Genomic DNA, 9,941 nt, shown 5'->3' with positions numbered 1-9,941 from the left:
GCCTTGCTGTTTTATAGCTTCCTTACATGTCAGATGGAACTACCACATCCCAGGTTTTAAAGGTGATATAAGAACCTAGATAGCATATTTAAAAGCAGAGACATTACTTTGCCAACAAAAGTCCATCTAGTCAAGGCTATGGTTTTTCCAGTGGTCATGTATGGATGTGAGAGTTGGACTGTGAAGAAGGCTGAGTGCCAAAGAATTGATGCGTTTGAACTGTGGTGTTGGAGAAGACTCTTGAGAGTCCCTTGGACTGCAAGGAGATCCAACCAGTCCATTCTGAAGGAGATCAGCCCTGGGATTTCTTTGGAGGGAATGATGCTGAAGCTAAAACTCCAGTACTTTGGCCACCTCATGTGAAGAGTTGACTCATTGGAAAAGACTCTGATGCTGGGAGGGATTGGGGGCAGGAGGAGAAGGGGATGACAGAGGATGAGGTGGCTGGATGGCATCACTGACTCGATGGACGTGAGTCTGAGTGAATTCTGGGAGTTGGTGATGGGCAGGGAGGCCTGGAGTGCTGCGATTCATGGGGTTGTAAAGAGTCGGACACGACTGAGCGACTGAACTGAACTGATGAGAATTGAAAGAGATAATTTGAAAGTCAAGATGCAAAAGATGGTATTTTATTTTATATTTATTTTTGGCTGCACTGGGTATCTGTTGCTATATGAGGGTTTTCTCTAGTTGTGGCAAGTGGAGTCTACTCTTCGTTGAGGTGCATGGGCTTCTCATTGTGGAGGCTTCTCCTATTGCAGAACACAGGCTCTAGGCACATGAGCTCAGCAGTTGTGGCAAAAGGGCTTGGCTGCCCTGTGGCATGTGGGATCATTCCAGACCAGGGATCAAGCCCATGTCCTCTGCATTGGCAGGTGGATTCTTTACCACTGGACCAGCAGAGAAGTCAGATGTTATTTTAAAATTACAAAAGTTATATACAAATATAAACTATTAGTAGTAGCAATAGTATTGATAGTACCATTGTTTTAGGTACTAATTGAAGTTGTGAGATGCAGACAAAAGAAGCTGTTCTGAACTATTCAAGAAGAAAAGAAATTTAATAGATGGGTTCAAACAGCTTACAGACTTCTGAAGAATCAGGCTTAAAGGCTATATAACTAGGAGTGGGACAAAATGACTCTAGAGGACACTAAGCCTGCATGCTGGGCACAGGCTCTGTATCTTGTCTTTCCAACATCAGGTGCTGGAAGCTAGGCCACATGCTGCTGCTGCTTCTGAAACTGAGCATCTACCTGCAATCAAATTCATCATCAGACTTGAATCCCCCTTGCATTACCTTCTTCACACCACTCTACCAATAAGAGACCTCATATTTTGAGGTGTGCCTGGTAGAATCAAGGTCACACATCTGTACCTTAGCTGCAAGGGAGCCTGGAAAAACATGTTTATGGCCTTCATCTTAGGAAGCAGGATTCATAATGTAAGAAATCCACTATAGGAAAGAGGCTCAGGACATTCCAAAGGCACATAAATATCTACTATATGCATAGCATTGTTTTAAGTCTTAAAAAACATGAAAACATTTAATGTCAGCATGCAGATGTAACCTACAGACCTACAGTCATAGCAGAACATAGACATCCTTCAGCTACAAGTCTTCTTACATTTAGCTTTCTCCATCTTCTTTATAGAAACTCTGAAGCCACATTTTTGCCTCATTGCATTTCTTAAAATTATTTTTTGCTCAAATGAAAATCTCTAGAGTTTATAAATATATCATTCAACTTGAGTGTTTTTCAGAAATTCAAACTCAGCTGCCAGTGAACTGGTAGAAGTTACTCACTCAACTATATCTAAGATAGAGACTCATCTTGCAGACCAAATATCAGAGATTTTTTTTTCCAGGAGTCTCCCAGAATATCACTATATAGAAATCCTGCACAGATGTTTTGGAATTTGAACAATACTTGACTTATAGTTCCATGACAAGTAGAATTTATTCCTGGTTTTCCAAACTGTGTTCTTGCAAATCTTATTTTTCTAATTTTTAAGTTTTGATTGGAGTAGAGTTGCTTTACAATGTGTGTCAGTTTCTGTTGTAGAGCAAAGTGAATCAGTTATATGTATACATATATCCCCTCTGCTTTAGATTTCCTTCCATTTATACCACCACAGAGCCTTGAGTAGTGCTCTCTGTGCTATACAGTAGGTTCTCATTAGTTATCTATTTATACATAGTAGTTTACAAATGTCAGTACCAATCTTCCAGTTCATCCCACCCCTCCCTACCCTCCTTAGTAACCATAAGTTTGTTTTCTTCATAAATCTTTAAATTTTCTACTCACAATAGACACACGAAAAAAAGAATGGGAATTTTGAACATCTCTTATCTCTTCTGTAGTGACATGTGATACCTTCAGTTGTTGAGGAGTTTTCTTGCATAGCTGACAATGACGACTAGGTTTAAGAGGGCAGTAATTTAACTTTTGTTGTCCATACCCCTGACATACTGAGAAGATAGGAAGAGAAAAAATAGAAAATACTTGTGTAGAATGTCTTAGGTGAATTTTTCTTGATCCAAGTGATAGCATGAGTATTATAATTCAATTTTGTCTCAGCGATTACTTTCTGATCAAATTTTTGTATGCATAACAAAAATGTAGATACTACATAAAAATTTCAGGGTTTTGCATCTGAGTGTGTATGTATGTGTGTGAGTGCACATGTGTGTGAGCAAAAGGGAGAGGTAAATGGGAGTTTGCTTAGGCTGAGCTTCAAGGCATGTCTGTGCCTTGCCAGGAAGAGTGCAATGTATAAAATTTGAATTTCAAATCTGTTAACTTATTTTTACTCCCGCTTGTTATCATTAATCCCATTTTGGCATTATTAATACCAAAACAGTCTCTTGGAAGAAACATTTAAAGAAAAGCTGGCTTATATCTATAAATTATTTAAAACTTTTATATGATAAATATAAAAAGTGAAAATACTAACAATATATTTCTTTTTAAATAATATGATCTTTAGTAGAGTTTATATAACGCTTCTAAATTTCCTGTGTTTCATAATCATTTAATTTTATAACTGACTAAATGCAAAAACCCTGCCATCCAGCATGCTCTGTTAGCCAGCATTTCTAGCCCAGCCTTGTGGCAGATGTTGCAGGAGAGGTTACTGAACCAAAAATACAGTTTGGGGGGTTTAGGCAGAAAAAGCTAAAAAGCACAAAGGGATAAAATTTTCACTTTAAGATTGATCATCAGTAAATCAAAAAAAAGATGAATAGTGCTGAATGTGAGAATAAGAGTGACAGAAGAGGTGTGAGGCTGCAGAAATCCCAACACAGAGGCGAGAACTAGGAACTAGGGCTAAAGGCGACGAGGAAGATACGAAGGAGGGTGGAACACAAAAATAGCAATGACCGTTTAAGTTACATTTATTAAGCGCTTACTACTGTAAATACTGTGTTGAAAAGTGAAAGTGTTAGTCACTCAGTTGTGTCTGACTCTTTGCGACCCCATGGACTGTAGCTTGCCAGGGTCCTCTGTCCATGGGATTCTCCAAGTAAGAATACTGAAGTGGGCAGAAGATCTTCCTGATCCAAGGATCAAATTCAGGTCACCTGCATTACAGGCAGATTCTTCACTGTCTGAGCTACCAGGGAAGTCCTATTAAATACTATGGATGCTTTAATTTACTCTCGACAACAATGAAAGGATGATATTACTCCTAGAATGACCATTATTCCTAGGAAGATGATATTACTCCCAGAGGAAGAAATTGGGAGGAAGGCAGAAGCACAGGTAACTCTCTCGTAAAAAGTATCATGAAGAGTGACAGCGTCGAGATTTATATTCAGGGCTTTTTATTTATGCTCAAGACCTTTCCGTACTTGGCTTCTTTTGACTCAATCACTTTGAAAATTGATTCCTCACTAAGTGTGTTTAATAATTCTTTATTAGCTTGAATATGCACTTAGCAATACTTATCTATAAGTCAAATTTTAATTTTCTAGCTCTAAAAGGAGAATAAAAGAATATCAGCAAGCAGGACGTATAGCACCAGCTCATATTCCATCAATCTTCCTTTTACTTATGATGGTTTTCACATGCAGATGCATTGCCTTAATCAATAACCACAAAAGTTGATTAACTGTTGTTTACTAAATCAAATCCTGCTTTAAGCTAATGTCTAAAACCAAAGCAGGAATTATGTGAGTTGGGTTATATAAACACTGGTATACATCAGGTCATTTCCAGGAAGAGCTTTTCTGGGCCAAAAGGATGTTTTCCCCCTTAGCCAGAAAGCATGACAAATGAGGGCCTCCCTGGTGGCTCAGATGATAAACAATCTGCGTGCAATGCAGGAGACCCAGGTTCAATCCCTGGGTGGGGAAGATCCCCTGGAGAAGAAAATGGCAACCCACTCCAGTATTCTTGCCTGGGAAACCCCACAGACAGAGGAGCCTGGTGGGCTACAGTCCATGGGATCGAAAAGGGTTAGACATGACTTAATGACTAAGTGATGATAATGTATGGACAACTGAATCAATTTTAACATTGTAACCTGTTTAAAAAATGGATACAAGTTCATTGGAGGGGCCCAATGTACACCCTGAACATAAAGTGTTTTAAACTGTCAAGAATATATACCTGTGACTTTGGTTAAAGATGGCTAAGTTGACTAACCCCACATGCTTCTCTTTCCTTCCAAAATCTAATTGAAATAAAAATAAATAGACATTAGGTAGAAATAAGAAGAGATTATTTTGATAGGCCAAAATTTTTTTATGAAATTGCTGGAAATTGGAAGCAATAAGAGAGTGAGTGTTTAAAATACATGCATATGCACATAAACACACACACACACACAAACACACACACACAAACACACACACATGCAAAACCCAAAACAGGTAGAGAGGACTACTACAAAGGTGAAAGCCATGTATTCCAAGAATCTCATGCAAAACTCCAGAGAAGTTCCCCAGTATTCCACAGGAAGTCATCCAACAGCAGGGGCTGTCCAAAGACAAAATAATCAAGGTAATCAATTCAAAGACTACAGAAATGCTGAACTGGTGTGCCCTGCTGCCCCCTCATTATTCCCTATAAAGCCATATACTTGAGTAACTCTCCCCTTGCCCCAAACAGAAGGCCCTTTTGCAAGAAGTGTTGGCTCTGCAGTGAGATGGGAGAACAGAGCAGAGCCCAAGATAACTCTAGACGTCTGCTATGGAGAAAAATAAAAAGCAGCATCTCTTTCCAAAACTGAAATAAATAAACATGAAATAAGTCCATTTACAGAACAAAATCCAACTAATGGAATCTTAAGTAGCTGTCCTTCCAAGATTCAATTGAACTAACCTGAGACCAGAACTCAGCCTTTGTTACATTCCTGAAATGCATGCTATCTCACAAAGAATTAGTGAGAAACATCAGCTTTTATCAATTATTTTATGGGGATGTTGAGAAAACATACATTACCTATCACATAGGAATAATTTATTAAGTATCACACATTATAATCACATACATTTAACTGTTCTTTCTAAAGACATTTACCCTTCATTTCCTTTCTCTCTTTTCTGACTGCAAGAATATAAAATTTTCTCTTCTTCTTCATTATGTCTGTGCCCTCCAGGGTCCTTGCTGATTCCAGCACATACTTCCTACTTTCTGCTGAAGTAATTGTACTAGTGAAATATGTTTTAGTTCAAGCACCAACCACACAAAGTGTTTCCAAGTTTGCATAACCCTATAATTAGTTATTCTCTACCTACAAATCCTTTTCTAATACTTTTTGTCCTATTTATTATTTAACTGAATCATTTCCCTTAGGATCACTGCTAACTGTCACTCCTATGTAAGTCTTCCCATTATTGATTTAGTTTCCCATAAAATGAGTCCACATCTGCCTTTCCAACATCTGTCTCTTCCCATTACTACATAGGCTATTTTTTTTTTCAAATGTTCCATGCATTCTTTATCCTATAAGTCTCTTGTACAAAGGAAATGTAATTCAAATTGGGTCCCCATATGGAAAGAATAAAGTGAATCTTTGGGGATCTGTATGATTAAATCTATAAATCTTCTCTATGGTCCCAGCTGACATGTACCATCATAAGATGCGTTCCATCTCACCTATCATGCAGTTGTACATTAACAAAAAAAGCATTTGAAAGATTTTACAGAATTTCAAGAAAGTTGCCTATATGACATCCAATGTAGCAAATAAGTCAATAATAACAATATAGCTTAATTAGAACTTTTCAGAATGGCAGCTAGAAAAGTTAATTTCCTTGAGAGGTCAAATGGCATATTCAATGGCTTGAAATTTCCAAACCAGCCTCTGCAATTCTTCTATCCTGATAGAAGCACGAAACCTAATTTATTTGTCTTGGCTAATCAAATTCTACCTAGAGTGCCACCACTGCTGCTTTCCTGTAAGTCAGAGATGTTAATTACATGAGAATATTCAGTGTTATCATGCTAGGAAAGTTGATTACCACAGCCATGTTTTTAAAGGCTTGGCCCAAAGTACTTCCTAACTGTTTAGCTGGAATGTCAATGAATCCTGTATATTCAAACACAGAACAGTTACCTAATCACCTTCTATCCCCTAGTTTGTATCTGATAGCTTTAGTTTTTATATATTATATATCATTTTGAAAAACATGTGAAGTTTAAAACATCAGAACTATACATTTTTTAAAAAGTACAGAAAAACCATGAGCAACAGGAAAATAAATTTTAATTGATAATGAGATTAAGACATAAAAGCAGAACAATGGGCCATAAAGTAGAATGGCCATAAATATACATGTATGGCTTATAAATTTAATCTGTTTTTTATTTTTAAATGAAAAGGAGCCCCTGGAAGTGTTTCAAATAGACACTATGTTTCCTACTCAAGATTTCTTCCTTCCTCTTTATTTAAAAAAAAACCAAACACATTTTTATTATGGTAGTTATGTAGATTGGGGGTAAATTATGGTTAATCTAAGCCAGCCATGGTCATCTCATCTCCTCTGCAATAGTCGTTCTGCTAGTATTTGTTGTAGCTGGGCACCTAACCTGGTTCCGGCCAATGAAATTGTAGGAGATAACTGGGGGTTCTCTGGAGATGTTCCTCTGCATTGAGCTAGATTATTCTGAGAAAATTTGGCATATGTTATTCTTTAGGATGTTACTGTTATGAAGATTTGACTCCCAGTACTACTACAAACACCTAACAACAATGACATAGGCTAGCCTAATAACAAGCTTGACACTGAAAGTGCATAGCTGAAAAAAAGGAAGTTGTAATTGCTGTGAATATCACCAAGTTGCTAAATAATCACTCTTAAACCAAACTGTCTCCTGACATCTTGTTAACTGAGGTTATACATTTATTGATGCTTTAATTTGGAAGAAGCAAATTTTCACTAGCAATTAACAGAAATTTTTCTAAAAAACATTTTCATGTGCAGTGAACATTGGGATGGACAATATTTCCAAACAGCATTCCTGTATCAAATATAAAGGTAGATTTGATAGTACTTTTACGAGAATATAGCATCAAAAAGAAACTCCATGAGAGTAAACCCTCAGATCTACGCAATCTAGACTATGCTATAGTTTTCTCCTAGCCTGATTTTATTTCACAATAAATTCTAACTTATCTAGAGGTCTTCCAAAAAAAAACATGCATCAGAGGTTAAACTATAGTATTAATATTAGATATTCTGTCAAAGTAGAGGACGGAGGAAGAGTGATAGGGAAGGGAAGAAGGAGAAAGAAAATGCAAAATGGTCAAATACACATAGAAAACTCTAGGATAACAATGTTAAACAATTTCTCAAAGGTTCTTGATATGCTAATGGGTGTTAAGAATGTCTAAGTGATGCATGTAGCATTTCTGATGTTATTCTGACCCTAGACCTCAGAGCATATAGAGGGAATATTTTCCTATATTCTTATCATACATAATATAAAGAAAATCACATTCTATATAGTCTTTATATATTCTTCCATGTAGATGAAATAATAGGAAACTGAGCAATGAACACACTAAAAATTGCCAAAAATCACTCAGGCATCACCCCCCCATGCTAGGTTTTTGACCAGTGCACAACCAGCTGTGGGCTTCACTGGTGGCTCAGGGGTAAAAAATCCGCCTGCAATAACCTTGCCCAGAAAACTCCATGGGCAGAGGAGCCTGGCAGGCTACAGTCCATAGGTCACAAAAGAGTCGCACCTGACTGAGGGGCTGAACAACAACAACAGCCAGCTGTACCAGACCTTGGTTTCCCACGTGCTCCCTCACATGCTGCCCTCTATAGTTCAGACACTATTTATGTGAATAGTACAGATGCTACCGATTTTATGGAACAGCTCATAGAGTGGATAAAAAAGAAAATCTCAATCATGTCAGAAAGGAGGAAAAAGGAATTATAAACTTTATTCGACACTCCAGACAAATATGAAAATGAGACAACCCAGCCCAGAGGTCTAGGCAGCCGAGAAGGCCAGCACAGCTGCGGGCCATCTGAGCTGCCTGCCACCTGCAGCCTGGACCACACGGCAAGCCAGTCCGCGCGTGCGCAGTGGCAGTGGCCTCCGCGGTGGCCAAAAGCGCGCGCGCCATGGGCGAGCGAGGGAGCCTGGTGCCAGGAGAGGCCCGGCCACAACGACAAGGGACACCGCAAGCAGCTGCGACTGCAGCTGGCCAAAGCCTCCGCGATGAAGGAAGCGACCAGCCTCAATGAACCTGTCTTCACTGAAAACCAAGACCTCTTCTCTGTGGCTTACAAGAACGTGGGCTTTGCCTGTCTTCCTGGAGGATCATCGACCAGAAAACTGTGGCAGAATGAGAAGAAACTAAAGAAGGTTAAGGTTTACCGAGCGAAGATCAACAAGGAGCTGGAAACAGTGTGCAACACCATGCTGGCTCTTCTGGACAAGTTCCTCATGAGGAACCGCAGTGATTTCTAGTGTGAGAGTAAAGTCTTCTCCCTGGAGATGAAAGGCGACTCCTATCGCTACCTGGCAGGGGCCGGTTCCGGTGAGAAGAAAAACGATGTTGTCCCAAACTCTGCACTCTGCGGAAAGGAAGCCTCCGCAATCAGCCAGGAGCGCTTGCAGCCCACTCACCCAATCCGGCCAGGCCAGGCCTCACTCAACGCCGAGATCCAGAAAGATCGCAGGCAAGCCTCTCTCTTAGCCTTTCACGGTGCCGTAACCGAGCTGGACTCACTGAACGAGGATTCCTATAAGAACTACCTGCTTGTCGTGCGGCTGCTGCGAGAGAACCTCACCCTCTGGAGGGGCAACCAACAGGACGAGGAAGCTGGAGAAAACAACGCAGGCGCCTCGGTCCTGACCCCCACCCTGTCACCGCCAGTCCTTCCTCATCACAATCACTGAATATCTAGTGCTAAACTTGTCTGTGTGGCAGCACAGCTACTCAGACTACTCATATCTACTCTCCGTTCTCCCGGGAAGCAGTTCTGGACAAATTCATTGGCATTGCTTTGAGCCCGTGGAAGCTTCCTTTTCCAGTTGTGCAGACAGGTACGTTCCCAAGGAGGCCTTTTCTGTACTATGCCTGCTTATCTAAGTGAAATGGAGGTGAAAGCAATGGGGAAGTTAGAAGGGAGAATTAGCGGACACAGGCTATTTAACAGTCAGCTATTTAAATGATTCATTTAAAACAAGCTGGTAATGTTTGTTAAAGCAGTATGTCCGTGCATGCAAATATGAATTCACCGCTCTCGCCTGTTTCTTAAACTGATGAAAAACGGTTCAGGGAAGCTGAGACGGAGAGATCCTTTCTCCTTTCCATCCACTTAATAATAAGCTGCCTCACATGACGATTAAGTTGTACTTTGTTTTCCCTCTTTAAATAATGAGGTGCGCAAACCTTTTCAGTGCAATACATCTAAAGTTTTGATACCTGTAACTTTGGGGAGTGGGGGGAGGTTACGATTATTTAAG

At 39.7% G+C, this 9,941-nt stretch overlaps 1 pseudogene; it reads left to right on the top strand.

Annotated features, from left to right (window-relative positions):
* Window positions 1-6,240: 6,240 nt before the first annotated feature.
* Window positions 6,241-9,371, top strand: LOC138076749 (14-3-3 protein eta-like; annotated as a pseudogene).
* The last annotated feature ends 570 nt before the right edge of the window (window positions 9,372-9,941 follow it).

Source organism: Capricornis sumatraensis, chromosome 1, assembly GCF_032405125.1.
Source record: "Capricornis sumatraensis isolate serow.1 chromosome 1, serow.2, whole genome shotgun sequence".
Lineage (NCBI taxonomy): Eukaryota > Metazoa > Chordata > Mammalia > Artiodactyla > Bovidae > Capricornis > Capricornis sumatraensis.
The sequence above is the reverse complement of the archived record's forward strand: the minus strand, read 5'-3'. Positions and strand labels throughout refer to the sequence as shown.